This window comes from Typopeltis vanoorti, chromosome 22, assembly GCF_054136105.1.
Source record: "Typopeltis vanoorti isolate ZY-2024b chromosome 22, IOZ_Tvanoo_1.0, whole genome shotgun sequence".
Lineage (NCBI taxonomy): Eukaryota > Metazoa > Arthropoda > Arachnida > Uropygi > Thelyphonidae > Typopeltis > Typopeltis vanoorti.
Genome location: NC_143570.1, coordinates 60,279,677 through 60,298,290, shown reverse-complemented (window position 1 = coordinate 60,298,290; position 18,614 = coordinate 60,279,677). Strand labels below are relative to the sequence as shown.

General features: G+C 36.6%; 1 protein-coding gene across 3 annotated transcripts in view; it reads right to left on the bottom strand.

The window, feature by feature from the left end:
* The window catches only part of Yod1 (Yod1 deubiquitinase), a 45,302-nt gene extending 28,636 nt beyond the window's left edge, over window positions 1–16,666 (bottom strand). For all 3 annotated transcript variants that reach the window (XM_090412154.1, XM_090412155.1, XM_090412153.1), the window contains exon 1: window positions 16,413–16,666. The gene's annotated coding sequence lies outside the window, so the exon portion shown is untranslated. The remainder of the gene's footprint in view (window positions 1–16,412) is intronic.
* Between the last annotated feature and the right edge of the window lie 1,948 nt (window positions 16,667–18,614).

Genomic DNA, 18,614 nt, shown 5'->3' with positions numbered 1-18,614 from the left:
CTTTTTCTTTAATTTAGCAATGTAGCAAGTCAAGTATACTGTTGAAAACCTTTCAGATGAAAGAGCACCAGAAGAAGAAAATGATAATCAGTTTGCATTTTTGGGTAGTGGTAGTTTATGTATCTATGTGTTCAAAGATGGTCTTGCTTTACTTATATGGTTATATGAATATAATGATAATTTGTTAAGGAAAGGTATATACCTGAAACAGCATAAAACCATATTTTGTTTCACAACTCCACCCAAGGTACTAACATAGTCGAGAATGCTGGCAATGAAATTTATCTACTACCTAAAGTTATTCACAAACATTCACAGTGAGATTTGATCATAAAACATATTCATTGGAGAGTGTAAGTGCTGTCTACTCACTCCTGGGCCATCTAATTACTTCACATCTATTGCTTATTATATGGACATCTTCATGGAATCAGAAGACTTATGCAATGGCCATATGGGATAGATTGGTGTAGTGTGGACTCCCATAGATGAATCTAAGGAGTTATGTGGAGCTGCCATATAATAATAATGCAGTTATTGCACTTACAGTAAATACTTTTGACATCTACATTCATTGTAGTTGCAGTAATTGCAAAATATGTTTCTGCTGCCCTGATAAAATATTCATAACTTATAACTATCTTGACTAGCTTTTCAACTGCTGCATATTGAAAGCATATAGTACATTAGTATCATGTACTATATGCTTTCAATATTCCTTCTGATTCCATGGAGATGTCCATATAATAAGCAATAGATGTGAAGTAATTAGATGGCCCAGGAGTGAGTAGACAGCACATACACTCTCCAATGAATATGTTTTAGGTTCAAATCTCACTGTGGATGTTTGTGAATATCTTTAGGTAGTAGATAAATTTCATTGCCAGCATCCTCGACTATGTTAGTACCATGGGTGGAGTAATCCTTAGCCCACACACAGAGTTCTAATATAGAAATAGGTTTACAAACTTTTGTGTCTGGAATTTACATAAAGGGAGAAAGTAAAATGAGGCTTCACCCTAAGCAAATGTACACTCACTCACTCACAGAACACTGTATTCATTCTGTTAGTCTTTATATTGTAGATCTAAGCAATTCCTCTAGTGCTACAACTCCTATTCCAGAAATGCAAAATGATATAATTTTATGCTTTTGTCCCACTGAACAGGAATCTTGTTCAGTGGGACTAGTTTACCCTCCTTTCACTCCATTGCAGCAAAATGTCTCTTAACTGTCTGTTACTTAGTCCTCTTACTCCATCAAGACACACTCCCTCAAACACATGATATTATTAGAGATCTCAAGAGAAAGTCAGACTCTTTGAGGGAGTCTATGCATCACCCACAGAAACTATCATACTTTTTTTCTTGAATTCATTTACACAACTTGCACTCACCACTTTCAAAATGTAAGCCATTTCAATCACGAGATGCTCCGAGAGAAAAATCTAGCTTTTTACCCTTTCTTGATCATTCTAAACTTCCAAAGACGTCCTGTCATCTCATCCCCAACTAGTATAAAATGACAAATTCCATCTAGCTATATGACCATTTCAGAAGTTTGTAGGTTTATCATCCCTCATTCTCCTGTTTTTAAGTTTCTACAAGTCCACATATTCTCACTCTATTCTTGTAATCTACATTCCACAATTCCGATATCTTTTGAACTCTCTCTCCAACATATCTGCATCACCTTGTAAACCTGAAGACAAGCTCTAAGAAAAATCCAGGTAAGGTCACATAAAGAGACTAAATGACATCCTTACAAGTTGATGTTAATTTTAACACTGCTATTATTTTCTGAGTTGTATGTGCAATCTTTGCTACATGGCCTCTTGAACTTCAGCTTCCTGTCTACCAAAACTCCAAGATCTCACCCCCCACCAGTGTAATATGGGAGGAAATAGAAGGCAGGTGATTATGATACACTTAGAAGGCAGCTTGAAGCAGTACCATGACATAAAGATTCTCAAGGGAAGGATGTTCCAGTGCATGGGTAGCAGTTAAATGGATAAGTAGTATCATTAAGCATGAGCTGCAAAATTAGAAAATGTGGAAAGTATATAGGGAGAAAGGTGACCAGCCAACTCATGAACAATACAAAGATCAGGTAAGAAAGATGACCAGCATGGTAAGGAAGGCAAAATCAGATTATGAGAAGAAATCAGTCAAGCAAGCAAAAGGAAATCCCAAAGAGTTTTTTCATTATGTGGCAAATAGGAGGAAAAATGACTTCAGAAAGATAACTTTAATGAGTGCAGATTACCAGCAGAGAGGTAAGTAACAAAATTGTTACTTACCTCTCTACTGGTAAAAAATTGTTGGCTATAGAGTTAACAAAAAAGTAACAAAATTGTTGGCTATTGAATGAGCATTTTGCAAGTGTATATCATCAAAGTGAAGATACTGTTATGGCAGAGATGACAGGGACTGATCATATTAGAACAGAGGTTGGCAAATGGCAGGTACTTAAGATATTGCAAAAGAAGAGTGCAAATGGAACTGTAGTATTAGATGGGATATCAGCTTGCATTTTAAGAGAATGTGCAGGAGGAACTAGCAATGTCTTTGACCAGGCTGTTTAGTTTAAGTCATGGCTCTGGCAAAGTCTCAAGAGAGTTGGAGGAGGACAAAATAATTCCTTTCATAAAGGAGGATCAAAGTCTGTGGTAGCAAATTATAGACCAATCAGTATATAAGTAGTGGCTGTAAAAGTACTGGAAAAGTTAGTCAAAAAGAGAATTCAGGAACGAGTGAATAAGAATATGACATTCTATGAGAAACAGCATAGAATGTCATATTCTATGAAATGCTGTCAAATGCCTTTGTAAAGGGTCAGTCATACCTTAAAAATTTATTAACTTTCTATAGTAGAGTGACAGCTGAGTTAGATAAAGGTAATGACTACAAGATTATACTGCTGGATTTTGCAAAGGCATTTGACAGCATTTCATACTGAATGGAAATCTGTTATGCAAACTGCAACAAATGAGAATGGATAAACAGGTAGCTACTAGACATTATTATTATTCAGGCCTCCATGGAGTCAAAAGACTCATTGTGGGAGGTTCTTCCTAAGAACATAAAGTCTGTCAAGACTCATTGAGGGGAGGTCCCCCCCAAGAAACACAAAGTTTATCATACCACTCCTTAAACTCATTGACTGTTCTCGCTCTCACCACTCCATCAGGCAATGCATTCCACGGTTCAACCACCCTCCATGCAAAGAAACCACTCCTCACCCTCTTGCTCATGGTTTCCTTTCGTAACTTCCAGGGATGGCCTCTTGTCATCACTCTTTCCCGCTGTTCAACCAAGAGAAAGAACTCCCCAGTGTCAACCCTGTAACCATCTCTCAACATTTTAAAAGTCTCAATCATATCACCTCTCAAGATATCAAATAAAGTGGTATATGGAGAAACAGAATCCAGGAGAGGGCAGGTGACTAGTAGTGTACTGAAGAGATCTGTGCTTGGATCACTGTTTAATTTGTACATAAATGATAGGAAATGAAGAGAGATATTTAGTTGTTCGCTGATGATGCAAAGTTGTCATTACTGTCAGATTAATGTGATGTAAAGAGCCAAAGGCTTCAATTCGGCGACTTATTACATCCCATATCGTTTCATGCTGAATATAGTAGAAACTATATAAAGTTCGGCGATTCCAAGCATAAGCAAATACCTGGATACTGCAGCAACTGACCCTTAAGGTAGTGCAAGCTGAGGCAACTCATGTCAAAGGTGGAGCAAGCTCCGATCACTATTCTTGATATTTACCCATAATGTGAACTTAGCTCCTAGGAGCTGTATTACTGTTATTGCCAAAAGGTGTCCTAATAAATTATTAGATATATGAAGAGCCAAAGGCTTCAATTCGGCGACGTTTGACAGCATTTCGATAGGTCGCCGAATTGAAGCCTTTGGCTCTTCATATATCTAATAATTTATTAGGACACCTCTCGGCAATACTCATAGAAGGGTTGTAAGTTCTGTTCGCTACAAACTTGATATTAACTAGGTCTACCTACTCACTGATGAGACCTCAATAAAGGTTGAAACCGGTCTGGGTAATGACCGTCTCTCATAACGTAGAACAGTAATACAGCTCCTAGGAGCTAAGTTCACATTATTGGTAAATATCAAGAATAGTGATTGGAACTTGCTCCACCTTTGACATGAGTTGCCTCAGCTTGCACTACTTTAAGGGTCAGTTGCTGCAGTCTCCAGGTATTTGCTTATGCCTGGAATCGCCGAACTTTATATAGTTTCTACTATATTCGGCATGAAACTCTTTGAGTTTCTTATTCGGCTAAGAAATGATATGGGATGTAATATCCCTTAACTTAAACAAGTGATGTAAAGAGTTTGCAGGATGATTTAAAAACAAAGGATGCCAATTTAATGTGAAAAAGTGTCAAGTTATGCATTTTGGGATACAAAGATTACAAGCTATGTTAGTTGATAGGTGATATGGATTTATAGAAACATTTAAGTTTATATAAAAGACTAAGTTACTTAAAGGCTTTTATAGACTGATGGAGAGGAAATGTTTCAGCACTTAACTTTTAATGAAATGGGTTGCCTGAGTCACTGAGTGTTTTGTCTGTTAATGATTTGAAGGAGTGGTATGATATATTATGGTGATAGTTTGGGTCTCCCATGATGAGTCTTAGGACTCCATGGAGGTGCTTGCACAATAATAATAATAATAAAAATAACCGAGAAAGGCATCTGGAGAACATTCTGAAAATGCTTGTGTCAGTTGCATTCATGATAACTTTACCTATTTCACAATCATCAGCAAACTCTTATGTCTTATGAAATCCTCTTAATATCATTAATGTACAGGATGAATGATTACAAATCAAAAGTGGTCCCTGGAGGATACCAATGGTCACCTTAATTTTGCAGACTTATCCCCACCACATACACCACTTTCTCAACTTGTCAGTTGGCCATTCTTTTATCCAGACTAAGATCTTATAATCCAACCCCCATATCCTCCAACTTAACCAACAGTCATCCATGCTGTATCCTATTAAACAGCCTTAGCAAAGTCCAATAATATCATGGTGTATCCATTGTACCCCCCCACCTCTCTCTCTCAATCAAGCATATTATAAAATGTATGTTACTCAAAGAAGACTTTCCCAATGCAAACCCATGCAGCCCATTACAAAGTATAGATTCCCTGTCAAACCCTTTTCTATATGCAAGCTCTCAGACTATTCCAAAATCTTCATCGCCACTCTGTACTTACAGGTCAACAGCAGGGGTGAATATTCTGAGTGTGCGAAGTGCATATCCACAGAATAGCAATATCACCAATATTAGATTTTTGCATTTATTCCCATTAAAAACTTCCCTAATTGTTTCTTTGCTTCATGTGATTCCTAAAATTAAACACAATATACTAATGCTTCATGAAGAGGACGCTTTTCAGCGCATAAACATTGCCTCACATTTGCATTAATAGCCCAGCTGTGCACTCACAAATACATACACCTTTGAGCCCTTGTCCTTTGAACAGATGTACAGCAGGTCAATCTTAGCATTCCAGTGGTTTTAAATTGCCCAGCAGGCAAGGCAGGGTGAGCGCTGAGAAAACAGAACTCAGTGTCTGTGAACAGCTATTATGTCTGACGACGCATGCATGCAGCATAGTCTATGGGAGCAGAGTGCTTTTCCCTTAAGTGTGCCGTTCGAGTTGTATCTAATTACACTAATTGTCTTAAATATAGTACACAAATATTAAATGTCTGTTTATTGTATTTAGTGATAAACAAAGCTACTTGTTTTTCTTGCATGTGCAGTATAGCATCTGTTGAGGTTGGAAAGTTTTCTTTAATGGTATAGGGACATTTTTATTCTAAACTTTGGAAACAACAGCGTAGTAAAAATTTATTTATTTCTACATCTGTTATTTCCAAGAAAGTTAAGAAGTTACTGATCTACAACAAAATACTAGCAAGTGTGAGATATCAATTATAGCTGCTGACACTAAAAATAAATAAAAATAATAATAAATAATAATAATGATGATGAATGTAGGATTCCCGAAAGTGGGGAAAATTCCGATAATGATCGGATATTATGTCCTATTATTGCATGAAATGTATACTGAGTCTCAGTAACAAAAGAAAATTCTCAGAAAAAGGAAGCAAAATATACCGTATTTTTTGGATGATAAGACGCACCCCAAATTTACGAGATGATTTTTAGAAAAAAATATTTTATTATATAAAGATATTTAGAAATTCTTACTTAATTCTTATATATTGTTGCGATCATTTGTATTAGCAATATTCAGTTCATCTTCACTCTCGGTACTATCACTCGCCAGGTTAACGTCACTGTTCTTATTACTTTCGTCTGAACTATTGTTGCCACTCCCTTCAAAAACTGATTAACCTTCGGTACCATCCATCACGTTACTTATCCCACATTTCTTAAATGACTTTATAATCGTCTCTTCTTTCACCACTTCCCATGAATTTTTCACCCAGGTACATACTTCTGAAATTGTTTGCAGTTTCATATGTCCTGTTGCTGTAACATCATGATTTGGCTTTGCCATCCATTTGTTCCACTCTTCCTGCATAAAATTTTTTAATGATTTATTAATAGATCCATCCAAGGGTTGTAATTGACTTGTAAGGCCTCCAGGAATGACAGCTAATTCTGTATTCATTTCTTTTAGAAGCTTCTTGGTTGATTCTGTTTTATGCGCTCTGAACTGATCCCACACTAACATTGCAGGCTTTTTAAACAACGCACCTGGACGTTATGTCCATATCTTTTGTATCCATAATTTCATTCCTGTTTCGTCCATCCAGCCTTTATCTTGAACGTGGATAATAATGCCACGAGGAATTTCATCTCTCAGTAACGTTTATCTCTTGAAGATTAACATGGGGAGTAGTTTTGTTCTGTCTGCACAACAAGCTAAAACTACAGTGTAGCGAGTTTTTTCATGACCCGTTGTTTTGATCACTATTGATTTGGTGCCTTTTGAATCTACTGTCCGATTTGAAGGAACATCAAAAGTTAGAGGCACTTCATCCACGTTCACAATTTAATTAAGCTCAAAGTTAAATTTCCTTCTCACTGATATGACAAATCTATGGAATTCTATAATTTTAGCTTCATAGTCAGCCGGCATTTATTGAGCAAGAGTGGTTTTTGTACACATGCATAACCCATGTCTTTTCATAAATCCAAAGCACCAAGATGGTGATCTGGTAAAATCTAAAATTCCATTAGTTGCTCATTATTTCACTTCAAAAATTATCATTTTCGTAGAAACAGATATTCCCATGTTTCGATGATTTGTTACCCAATTTTTTATTATTTGTAAATTTTGTATTATTTGTACTTCTAATTCTGGCCATTTTTCTAGGTGTGAACGGAATGTTTTCTTGTGTTTACATAGCAATTTTAATTGTTCCTCTTGTTTTCTCCACTCACGAACCATTTTTTCTGTTGGTGGTGGACCAAAATGTCTTTCTGCTGCTGCTGTTTCCATATTGTTTTAAATAATTCATCACATTTAATTTATAACTCACATTATATGAAAGTCTTTTTTGCTTTACGCTCATTTTTTCTAATTTTAAGATAAAAATTTTAGCAACTTATAAAAAATAATTCAAATGAACCGTACAAAAGTGCATATGTTTACACACTAATGACTATTGATGCTCTAAATCGGTGATTCACCCACATGTAGCGAGATAACTTAGGTACCCACCTTCAGTGGCATACTTACTAAATTTATTAAACATATTGCACCAGTAACTGAACTTCGCTAACAGCTTTGGTACAGTGTAAAGATTAGTATTTTAATGTTACCTTCGGACCATAACACACACCTCAATTTTCAGTCGATTTTTCTATGTAAAAAGGTGCATCATATGGTCCAAAAAATATGGTATATAAACCAGAGAAATACATATAACATGCATAACAAATTTTATGAGATGATTTGTTGCTCCATCAACCAACATGTATGTCCACCATGCTATAATTGAATCACCTCATCAACATTATTAATTCATTCAATTAGCCTCTTCCTATAGTTTTTAACTGAACTACTAAATGTATATAGTGGTTGTTTATTACTGGTTAGTTATTTATACTTTGCAAACAAATCTCTTTCCGTCTCCTTGTAAGCTTTTTTTTTTTTTTTTTTTTTAATTATGGCATCATAAATTCACTTATTCATATCTAGACTTTATAGGATCACATGCTATTGGCTCTACCCAGCAACTTGTAGGGCATACATATCACAAATGTTTATTAATAATTTGTTTGCCATTAACGAAAGCATTTCTACTCGCACTTATTCTTCTTTCCTTTACATTTCCCATTCTCACGCCTTATTAATGATGGTTCACATATTTACACCTTTGAGTAATTCAAATATACCAACCAAATATAGCATTCTCCCTCATTACTGCTTTCTAATATATCTTAAAATAAGCACATTGTTCCCCCACTCTACGCAGGTTTGGTTACATTTAATTGATAAATTAAATGTACAGTTATCCCTCGACTTATGTCCGCTCGAAGATACATCCGTACTTCCATAAGGGAATAAATAACATTTTATACTATATTTTTGAACAAGACACAAGCGAGAATAAAGTAAAAAGTTCCCATTTAGCAACAATGCATCATGCGCAGTGGTAATGGCAAACTCCCTCAGTAGTCATCACGTCTTCCTCTGTTGATTTTGTTTCAGAAATAGGTTATTTATGTATTTATCGTTAAATATTTTGCAATATTTTGTGCATCATGGCCCCTACACTCCCAATCAAAAAACCTAGTAAAAATCACAGAAAAAGGCAATTGATCTTGAAACGTAGTCGCAAGTTATAAAGCAACATGAAGCTGGTAAGCCCGTCAGCATGATCGCATGACTTCAAATGGTCTTATTCTAGTGTGACGACCACTTTGAAAAATAAGAATAAAATCGTGGCGGCTGTGAAAGAATCTGCTTCCATTATCGCATCATCACTGCCACAACAGTGATGAAGCAATGACAAGATCCTATCAGTGATATGGAAAAGCCTTGTATTATGGATAGAATAGAGGACCTGAAATAAAAGCACATACTCCTTAGCACTAGGACCATAACTGCTAAGCCAATAAGTCTCTTCAACATGTTGAAAGAGAAAGCAGGGCCTGATTATGACTATGAATTCAACCCTTCTTCCGGTTGGTTCAAGCAGAATTTTGCACTACATAATGTGAAAATGTATGACAAATCTGCAAGGGCAGATGAGAAGGCGTGCCAAGGAGTTTGTGGAGAAATTGGACCAAATGGTTACAGAGGAAAATTATTTGCCACAGCAAATATTTAATATGGATGAGACCTCCTTGTTTTGGAAAAAAATGCCTAAGTGGACATTCATCCACAAAAAGCTAAAATCTATGCCTAATTTCAAAGTTCTTGAAGACCATATTTTGATTCTGTTAGGGGATAATGCGACTGATTATTGGAGCAATAAGAAGACATGGATGACTCAAAAATTGTTTGAGGATGTCTTAATCAACTGTCATCCAAATGACATAGAAAGATATTGTGTGAAAGAAAATGTAGAATTTAAATTTTTATTAATTCTAGATAAGGCTCCAGGTCATGCATCAGTGATCTTCACCCCAAGATTAAGGTCATGTTTCTCCCTCCAAACACTACTTCATTGACCCAACCAATGGATCATTGTTTTCTTGCAGTATTTAAGGCTTATTATCTATGGATAACTTTTTCACAAGCCATTTCTGCCATTGAAGGAAATGATCAGACTCTCATGCAATTCTGGAAAGCATTCAATATTTATCATGCTATTGAAAATACTGCTGTGGCTTGGGACGAAGTGACATCTCAAGTGGCTTATGGAAAAGGACATTAAAAAAGGTTTGTGCATGATTTTGGAAGTTTTGAAAAAAATGAAAACTTTTGTAAATTGAGTGAAGTAGTAGTGGGCCAAGCAGACAATCTGAATCTCGAAGTGATGATGATGACGACATAATTCAACTTGTAGAAAGTGCCCCTGAAGAGTTGACCAACGAAGAATTTGTTGAACTAGAGCAACAATGTGCTTCAGGAGAGGAAGAACAAGAAAAGGAAGAGGGGAAAAGCAAAACAGGAAGAGGTAGTTAAGCAATTCACAGTAAAGGGTCTTGCAGAAATGTTCTCTGAAGTTAGCGATGTTCTCAAAATGGCCGAAGATATGGATCCCAATGTTGAATGCTACTTATTTGTAGAAAGGAATACATGATGTATTTGTTTCCTATAAATGAATTTATGATAAAAAGAAGAGGAATAAGCAAAACACATTGAACATTTTCATAAAAAAAACAAAAAAACAAAGGCTACACCAGAGGAGCTGCAGCCTGGTCCTTCACATAGGGAAGGTAATGAAGATGTGATCATGGAGGAAGATTTCGGTGATTATTCTCCTGTTTTATAGTGGCAGTAATGCACAGTACAGTTTTATAAGGTTTAAAAGGATACTTATTACCATTAAGTCCCTAACCTCTATAACTCTGTTGATTTAACGTATCAACTTATGTCTGACCGACTTGCATCCTGCCGGATGGAATGGATCCCCAACGTAAGTCGAGGGTTGATTGTATTCAAAGTTACCCTACAATTGAAATTGAACTAAAATTGAATTGGACCAATTAAGATGAGCACTGATGTGCTATGCACACTCAAAACTCATTATGCAGACAAAAACATGGCCAATTGATGTGAATTTAGTAGCATGGATTGCATAAGGAGCCTCCATAGTTCAGTCAGTATCGACAAAGCCCTTTGGTCAGAAAAGACCTGGGTTTGATTCCCTTCAGCGACGTGAGGAACTTTTATCTGGTCTCTTTCGACTAAACGTGAGTTAACCTGTCTCATATGGAGGTGAAGGGTTTTTTCTCCCAGTAACTCAAGTTTTTCTCATCCCTCAAAACAGGCAAACCGGTCCCATGAACGAACGAACACACACACACACACGGCTACAGTCATAAAATTACTACGGCAAGGAAGTCACCTTGCTCATAATAATTTCCCTAGTACGGCAGCATATAGCTATCCCAACTAGCCGTATGAGTGAAGGAATAGAATAGGTTGCATAAGCCACATGACAGCACACCCAACCAAAATGGGCACGTAATGCTGCTGGTCAATAGTTAGATCCAGCAATCTTTGCATCTCCCTTGTGCAATAAGATAATCACACATTCTTTCCATGCCTGTAGACTCTTCTGTGCTGAGACAAGTTATACAGCTACATCAACTGCACGACCAGTTCTACTGAACAGATGCTAACTGACCATGGAATGAATTAGCATCTGTCCTGAAATCAGATCAACCCTTAGTCAAACTCATTCAGTTTATGCAAAAAATTATATAGAGGATTTAGATATTTCAAATGTAGATTAGCAATAAGCTCCACATGTACACCTAGTTGATTGATCTTAGCAAAGTGGGAATTCGTTACCTGAACAATCTTCTGCATCCACCACCTGCATACCATCCACATTCAGCTGGGTTTTTCATCATCATCAAATTCCTGCCATGTACCCTCATGGGGTGTACAGGATATGACAGTACTACATGAAAAAATTATATCATTACTAACTTCCTATCTATAATTTTCCTCCAAATCAGTCTGTTACTTGTCAAGACTCCAACATTATCAGATCTTATATTTCTATCGTCTAAGGCACTTTGTACCGTATCAATCCACCTATATCTTGGTCTTCCTCTGGGTCGTTTTCCTGCCAACCTGGCAGAGAACACTTGTTTTGCTAATCTTTCCTCTCCCATTCTATTTAAGTGACCATACCACCTGAGATTAGCTCTGCTAATGCATTCCTGGATGCTGACAATGTCAAGTTCATTCCTAATATCCTCATTTTTAATATGATATTGCCATTGATGCCATCTGTTCACACCTCTAATCTCTCTCAGGACTCTCATATCTGCGGTCTCTAGTCTTTGGTCAAGTGTTTTACTTCTGACCCAGCTCTCAGATCCATAAGTTAACACTGGTTTGAACACTGTCTTGTATACAGCTAATTTAGTGTTCCGACTAATTTCTCTCTTATTCCATATGAATTTATTCAATTGACTTCCCACCATACCAGCTTTGCTGATTCTGTTGTCTATTTCTATATTTAATTTACCATCTTCAGTAAAAATCGTGCCTGAGTAGCTGAAATGTTTACTTGTTCCACAGGTTCTCCATTCACAACACAGTTGACATTTTCAATGATTCTGCCTATTTTCATTGTCTTTGTCTTTTTATTGCTGACCTTCATACCATATCTATTACAACAGCAATTGATTTTAGTCAGAGAATCTTATTTAGAAGTATAACATCATCCGCATAAAGCAAAGAGCTGACATTAACATCTCCAATTTTGATATCAGGTTTAATACCACTTTCCTTCATAATGTGATCCATATAGATAATGAATAACAGAGAAGATAATGTACATCCTTGTCTCACACCAGATTTAACATTAAACCATCTTCCTGTACTTCCTTCAATTCTAACTGCTGACTTACAACTCAAATAAAGACTAAGTATTGCTTGATATAATGCCCCATTGACACCATATAACTGCAGCGTATTAAATAGCTTCTCTCTTGGCACCTTGTCATATGCCTTTTCCAAATCAACAAAACTTAAATACAGATCTTTGTTATATTCCCATGCTTTCTCGACTATTTGTCGTAAAGTAAAGATCTGATCCTGACAGCCTCTATTTGGCCTGAATCCAGCTTGTTCTTCACCAAGCTTTTCTTCCACAATTCTTCTCAACCGTTTCTCAAGTATACTTGCATAGATCTTGCCAGGAACACTCAGTAGGGAAATACCTCTGTAATTCTCACATTCAGTTGTATTTCCCTCTTTATATATGGGTACTATGAGAGCTCTACTCCAATCATCAGGAATTCGTCCCTCTGTCCAGGATTTCTGAACTATGCAGTGCAGCCACTGTAAGACTCTTATACCACCATACTTCAGCATTACTGGTCGAATATCATCTACTCCTGCTGCCTTTCCACATTTCAAGCCTTTGATGGCTTTTTCTACTTCAAGTATGGATATGTATTCCTCACTGCATGCCTGGTCAGTGTTTTTTATCACTGTGCTGTCATAACTGCTTGATTCATTTAGCAGTTTTTTAAAGTAATTACTCCATACTTCAGGATATCTTTTTCTCCTGTTTTCATGTCACCTTTATCATCTCTAACTCCTTTTACAGCACTCTTTCCTCCATTCCTAAGCTTCTTCAACAACCTCCAGAATATTTTGCCACCTTCTTGATATTTATTTTCTATATTCTTGCCAAAGTCCTCCCATGACTTTTGTTTAGCTAGTTTTACACACTGTTTAGCTTTCTTTCATTTGACTCTGTATTCTGTAAGAGACAAAGCTGACTTATTTACCAGGAACTTTCGATATGCTTTCTTCTTTTTATTCACTGCCTCTTTAACTTCCTGTGTCCACCAGGGAGTTATGATTTTTTTATCCTTGCACACAACCTCACCACATGCCTCTCTGGCAAAATCAATCAATGTTTTCTTCAGAGTTTGCCACTGAATCTCCAAGGTTTGATTCCTGTTCTGAAACTCTTTCAATTTCTTTTCAATAATCTTTCTGTATTTTAGTCTACAGTTCACGTCTAAGAGCTGCTCAACTTTTATTCGCTTTAAAACTTTCTTACATGTTATTCTTTTCAATATGAAATTCAATTTTATCCTGCTCAAGACTAAATAGTGATCACTTCCAATTTCATATCCTCTGTACACTCTGGTGTCCTGCACCAGGGAGAAAACATCACTATCAACAATAACATAGTCAATGAGACTTTTCTTATTCCTAGCCTCTTCTCTCCATGTGAATTTGTGCACATTTTTATGTTGGAACATGGTGTTAGTAATAACCAGTCCATGTCCTGAGCAGAAATCCAACAGATATTTGCCATTATTATTAGCTTTGCTCTTTTCTCCAAATTTTCCCAAAATATTTTTGTATGTCTCACAATCATTTCCTACTCTGCTATTTAGATCCCCAACAAGGACCAACTTTTCCTTTTTCATTGTGTCAGGTGCGTTTTCTAAAGCGTCAAAAAATTCCTCCACTTCTACCTTAGTAGAACCTTCTGTGGGACAATAGGCACAAATAAGTCTCATTGTCCAATTCCCAGTTCTTTTATTTGCCCACATCACTCTACTTCAGTGATTTTCAACCTCTTTCATAATATGGCACACCTAGACTAATTCAAGAAGATTAGCCTCTTATTTTGTGTTGAATACTATGGCTACTCCTTCTTTTCCTAGCTTGTCATTGCCTGAATATAACATTTTGTATTTATTGCTCAGAAAGATCTCACCATTTTTGGTCTTTTTTTGTTTCAGTCACCCCTATTATGTCGACCTGGTACTTATCTAATTCCTCAGCTAGCTACATTTCTTTGCCATTCAGGCTTCTTACGTTGATAGTACCGATCTTTAACTCTGGTGATGTTGAGTTGGGGTTTGTTTTCAGATTTGTTCCAGTAGCTGACTTTTCGCTGTTCGCCCTGGTTCCCTGGCGAAAACAACGGGGGCCTTGTTTAACCAGGCGACGCCCCAGCCGGCACGAAATTTTGTCATGTTGTACCGTCGTTTTTTATTTTGGTTTAACCAATAAGAATACAATTTGGTCGGCTAAATCCCAAATTGCCAGCCCATCCTCGTTCGTTCAGTATCAAAGTAGATACCCAACAGGGTGCACCACGAGAAGGTGAGGATTGGACATGCGGTCAGAAGCCCTGGTCGGTTCTCTGCATTCCTTTAAAGGCTATGTGGAGGTTTCCTCTCAGTTATACAGCTTTGATCCTTAAGCACCCCTGGGTTTTTCATTCATGCTTTTAATTGTTCTAATTCCAATAAATATCTTCTGCAAGGTCCACTTTTAGTCAATTCCCAGGTCATTTTCCCATAACCATTCCTATATTCAATTTCATAAAACGTTTCCTTAAAAATCTTTATCAAAATCTGATTATAAATGGGGAGTGGCAATGCACTCTACTAAACAAAAGAAAAACTGCTTTAGAAAAACCTAGCTTGCAGAACGACAACAAGATTATTGTGCCACTGGTTTGCACACATAGTAGGTGGTTTATTTAGATTAATATCAAGTAATACCATGAAATATGTATACCACATCTATCAAAGATAGATGTTCTCTGTTCATCATGCACATTTTATGAATGGGGGGGGGGGATGAAAAGGTGCCTTTCTGAGAGATAAAGAAAATCCTTACATCTCCAGTGCCTAGACATTTTTCAAATGCTCTTCACATTCTTGACAAGATTTGAACAAATTCAAATAATATAACATAATTTTTTGGGGAAAGTGAACATTATTCTTTTAACTCTGTAATGGAGGTATCAAAGATATGGTAAAAGATGTTTTATAAATAAGAGGAATTAGTAGTGAGAAAAGAACTGATGAGGTACAAGAGTAATTCCACAAACTAAGTATGCAGTTTATGCAAAATCATCAGCACCTGTCAACCTGATTGACTAAGTGGATAGCATACCTGCTCTCCGACCATCAGATTATGGGTTCAAATTAAACCGCGGATGGATGTTTGTCAAAGCCTGTTCTAGGTGAGCATGATAGCTCTGAGTTTTGGACAGCACGCTGAAAAAGTAATTATGTTAAAGATTCAGCTGAAGTCAATGCAGAAACTTACTATAATATACTATAATAGCAAGTAGAAAATATTCAAAATTACCACTCATGGCAATATAGAACACTACATCAAAAAGCAGGAGGGCACCAAGGGTATTTGCCACCCGGGTGCAAATTTTTATTGGCCACCCCTTAAAAAAATAACTAAAAGAAATTGCATGTAGCATTTACTTACAATAAATAAAATATCAGTTGCTGCCCAGGTGTGATGAACCCTTGGGTTGGTGTGGCCCTGATCACAAGCATATCCATTTGAGTCCTCTCTCTGTAATATCCATTACAGAGAGGACTCAAAGCTTAGTTCCCAATCACAGCACTCAAGGGTGTTCTAACTGAGACTGTGGGGATAGATGGAAACTGTACCTCTATAACCAATGGTGATATACACACTAGTACTATTAACTGATAAAATAGGGGTTTGTAGGGGATGAGTAAACTAAATAAACCTGTAATTTTAAAAACTACAATGTGTGCATGGATGGTATAAAATATATGTTTTTATGCATAAAAGTTAATATGATCCTTAAAGTACCTATAAAATAATTTATTATTAATACTAACCAAAACTATTAATGGGAGTACATATTCAGTAAGGGAAACTTATTAAAACTGAAACTCACTGAAATAGAAACTAAAATTTGTATTTTATGCTACTCACCAAATATTAAACTAAACTTCGATTATCTTCATAAACACATTTCCAAATGAAACCACAGATTAATATTAATAATTTAAGAGTCGGATGACACAAGGCCGTTTATTATAACTCAAATCACAATTTTTGGAAGCCCAAAGTGAAAATTTTAATGAACTTTTATTTATATAAACATAAAGTACTTCAAAATATTGAATTGAATCTAAAATTACATAAATAGAAACATCAAAACAAAACGAACAATAACAAATACACTCAAAAATCTTAGCGACTGCAGATGTTTATATTGACAATTTTTACTGTCATGATTAAATAACAGCGCCCTCTCCATTTAAATAAAATTAAAAGAAATTCTGCAATACTCTAATGTTAAGTTACGAAATTATTATTATTTATTATTATTATGTGACACCTCCAGGGAGTCCAAAGTCTCATCGAATGATTGACCCCTTCCAACTACTAACCGCGTTCAAACTTGCTTTACTTTTTGCGTGAGCCATTAGTTGCAGAGGTTCTACCAATCGAGCAACCTTTGCTGGCAATTCAAAAGTTTCGGGATTTACTTGTGTACGATCTTACGAGATGCAATTCTAACAGTTTACCGGTAAATGTTTTGTTCCTGCAATAGAGACCATTGTGCGAGTTCTTCCGATGTTCCCAACGAGGGATCTTCAGTACGGACAGCAATTCATGTTGAACCTCTTCTATAGCAATGAATTCTACACTTTTTTTTTGAATAAAAATCAGTGTAAAAGTCCGAAGGCACTAGGTATGCAAGAAATTCTGCTACTAATGGCTCACGAAAAACGTTAAGCAAGTTTGAGCGCAGTTAGTAGTTGGAAGGAGTTAATCGTTCGTTGCTGCTGGCACACTCTCCCTTGATGAGTCTTTAGACTCCCTGGAGGTGTCACATAATAATAATCCCCCAAAGGAACACGGCCTTGTCGTGGCGGTGGGGCTTGCGTGCTTCAGTGATGTTGAGAGCTATTCTAGCGGTAGCATAACTGCCAGCAGGGCTACCCTTGTCAGACAGGTCTCAACTGAGGAGCCAGAATAATAGTGTTCCATCACCCATCTTAATAGTGAAAAGGAAGAAGAGATCCATACCGGATCAGTCGACGCCTGGGTCATCAAGGACTGCGGCAGATGTTGGGGATCCTGGCCATCAGGCGACAAGTGGGTTACAGGACCCAGCTCTCCTTGCTGGGCAATCAGGGCAGGAAACTGAAAAGCAACTGGAAGAAACCAAACGTAAAAAATAGACTGTAGAAGTAAACAGAGAAGTTATGAAATGTTTTTACAGATCAACACCAGAAAACGAGGTTTCAGAAAGCGTATGCATTTATTTTGGAAACAAAAATTCCCAGAATCTGCAATAACAGAACAAAGACTCGTGTACCAAAAGAATTTCATTTTCCATAGCAAAATATTTTCTGAACTTGAGCTGCAAGAGTTACGTAATAAACCAACAACTTCAGTAACAGCAGATCATCAGGAGGTAGCTAAATCAAACTTTCGAATTCAACTCAGTAAACATCAAGCTGATGGCATACCTCAGAATGTTTGGACAGAAGGCCAGTGTAAAATGAAGACAGGGATATTGGAACATATGAACTCCATAAATGACCATATAAGACTACCACCATTAAAAGCTTTACAAAACTTTAAGCTAAAACAGCCGCTCTTTGACGCAAATGCTGTAATTGAAACCATCATAACCAACAGTATAAAGGAAACAAATCAGCTCCTATTCAGCGCAGCCTATATCATTTCAGTGAAGCTTGGTTGCAAACCGAAAGATCAAAAGCCGAGGATGAAACAATCAGCACCATGGAAAATCCGGTTAGAACGAAAAGTCAACAAACTTCGAGCTGATCTGAGCAACTTAAAGAGTTTTAAAGAAGGACAGCTGAAAAATAATAACATCAAACATAAACCGATTAACACATAATTTGGCCAACAAAACAATTACTGAATTTACCGAAGAGCTAAAACAAAGAATAACAGCGACTGCACAAAAATTTAAAGATACGAAGCAAGAATAAACCAATATGTACAAACTATGCAATTTCGACAGAACCAATGTCAGCTCTTTCAGTCTCTCCAGAGAAATACAAAGGCAAACCATCATTCACCAGGAAAAGAAGAAACACTCAAATTTTGGAATCTGGGATAATGAACACAATAAAGATGCCTCATCGATTA